This window comes from Phragmites australis, chromosome 22 (genome assembly GCF_958298935.1).
Source record: "Phragmites australis chromosome 22, lpPhrAust1.1, whole genome shotgun sequence".
Lineage (NCBI taxonomy): Eukaryota > Viridiplantae > Streptophyta > Magnoliopsida > Poales > Poaceae > Phragmites > Phragmites australis.
Genome location: NC_084942.1, coordinates 2,691,973 through 2,694,441, shown reverse-complemented (window position 1 = coordinate 2,694,441; position 2,469 = coordinate 2,691,973). Strand labels below are relative to the sequence as shown.

At 43.9% G+C, this 2,469-nt stretch overlaps 1 long non-coding RNA gene across 1 annotated transcript; it reads left to right on the top strand.

Moving 5' to 3' along the window:
- Positions 1-334: 334 nt before the first annotated feature.
- Positions 335-2,075, top strand: LOC133905153 (uncharacterized). Its single transcript, XR_009907572.1, has 2 exons — positions 335-761; positions 1,871-2,075. It is a non-coding gene; the product is annotated as an uncharacterized LOC133905153 (long non-coding RNA).
- The last annotated feature ends 394 nt before the right edge of the window (positions 2,076-2,469 follow it).

Sequence of the window (2,469 nt, the reverse complement as noted above, 5' to 3'; positions counted from 1 at the left end):
TCCGTTGCTCGGATGGACGATCGGAGACCGTGGTTGCGCTCATCTCGTCGAGACGAACCCATTTTGCTATTCATATGTCCGTTCCGAAAACTTTGAGACTCGTAGCGAGCCCAATAAATTTAGACCGTTCGTTGTTTTGAAAAAATAAAAATAAAAAAAAGGATTAGTACTGGATGGATCGGTCCTCAACCCGATCCATCCAGATTCTTCACGCCGTGTGTTTCTCTCTCTCTCGCGCGAACTCTCTCTCTCTCCTGTTGCTTTGCCGCCGCTGTGCTGCTCCTGCCGCGGCGCCGCTGCTTGCTTGCGCCAGCACGCCACCGCCGGCCGCCGCTGCTTGCTTGCGCCAGCACGCCACCGCCGGCCGCCGCTGCGTCGAGCCGTCGGTCGCCGCCGAGCCCTGCCGCCGGGCGCCGCCGCAGCTCCCGCCGCCGCAGCTCCCGCCGGGCGCCGCCGCTGTGCACGCGCCGTGTTTTGCCGAGCCGCGTCGCCGGTTGCTGCGCGCCGCAGGCCGCCGCCCCCGGCTACTCCTCTCCCTCTCTCTCTCTGGGTTCCGCCGAAGCAGCCAGCCGGCCGAAGCAAGCAAGCGGCACGGGAGAAGGAAGCCAGGAAGAAGAAGGAAGAAAGAGAAGAAAAGAAAAGAAGGAAAAAAAAAAAGGAAAAAGAGAAGAAAAGGAAAAAAAAGAAGAAAAAAAAAGGAAAAGTTGGAAATTTCAGAATTTCGTCGGATTCGTCGTCAATCTTTCGAAGGGGATTTTTCGGTAATTTTCTAGACGTTTGTGGTTTGATTAAATCAAATAAGTTAATTCGTATCGTATCATTTCATGTGATCAATAGTCTGATTCGCTTCGATAATCGTTATTGATTCGAAGATAAGACATCCGAGTCGAAGTATTCTTTTCGTTCATCGAAGCGAAGTCTAAGTAATGAGAATTTTAGTTCGACTCTGAATTGGAAATAGTGTATCATTTCATGTGATACAGTTCTCTATTCAGTTGTCCGGAATATCGGCGTAGACGCGACGTTTTCAGGCGTAGGATTGACGCTTCATATTTTATGTGTTTTAAATGTGTTTTAGTTCTAATAGTATGCCTGTACAGGTGGTATTATTTCCGGACGTTCTTGATCGAATTTTCTTCATCGTCGGTAAAGGCAAGTGAATGTATTGTATGACTATGCTTTAACCTAATATTGGGTTGCCTACATTCTTTAATTACAGTGCATTCATCTAATCTGAATGACTGATTCTGGGCTGAGTACTATGTTATTTACGTTTCCAGAAGTTTACTCGATGATTGATTTATGAAGTGCAGTAGGCACGATATGCCATTCTGCAGTTGTTCATTAGTGTTGTATACAATGTTTTTTTTTGAAGTCTCAAGCATATTCCGGAAGTTATGTTGGTTATGCTTGAAGCACGTCATACATATATATCTCATGCATTGGAAGTTTGTCGTCGTCTTCTGGCCGCGACCGTACCGGTACAGTACCGTATGTCACCCGAGGAGGGGTACGGTGCACACCCTTACGTTACCCGAGGAGGGGTAAGGGTGAGAAGAGCATGTCATGTGCATGGTTATGTCTTCTTGTGAAATTCAATGAATTATTCATATCAAATCTTATTTTCTTTAGTTAGCGTGTATATAGATATATATGCGGCTCTGAAGGCTTATACCAATCGAATGTTAAAATGTTTAATGTTATCGTTGAACTTGCTTAGTCATAACTGTTTCTCCTAGTGTTGGCGGTCTGTTTCATTACTAGTTTCTATTTAGAATTGTTAGCACATTCAACTGTGGCTAAATAGCTTTTTGTTAAAGTACCTTTCACTTGCTGAGATTTTCGAATCTCACCCGTGTTTTCTTTACAGGTATGTTTAGATGTTGACGTGCATTTTGGGGATGGATCTCGGTAGCTGCACACACTAACTTATCACGATGTCGATAGCTCAACCGGTGTATATAAATAGTGTGTCTGATGGTCTGTCGTTTGCTTTTGTTTATGTTGTGGTACGACGCTGGTAGCGTCGTGGCGAACTCTATATATGCTGGTTATATCTGATTCTGTCTGCCTGAGATTTCTCTTTTGATCAGTTATACCTCTTTATAGAGGAAATGCTGCTAAATTATCCTATTTTTATATAAATAGACTGAGTTGTAAAGTAAGGTGTTACAATCGGGCTCGTGATGCTGTCGGATTTGTAGGCCGGCCGATTAGTGGTGCAGTGTCAAAAGATATTAAGAAGCTGGGCCCGAATCTCTGTGGCCTCCAATGTGAATATGTAGCCAAACAGTGGGGAATACAAAATCGCATGGGCTTGTGATCTAATATCTTATCTCAGTCGTTCCTCCTTTTTACATAAGATTCATCTATCTATTCATTCTCTTTACCTATTTTATATTTTTTTCAATATATCTTTTCGATATAAATAAACAGTTATGATAAACTAGGTATTAGCGTGCATACGTT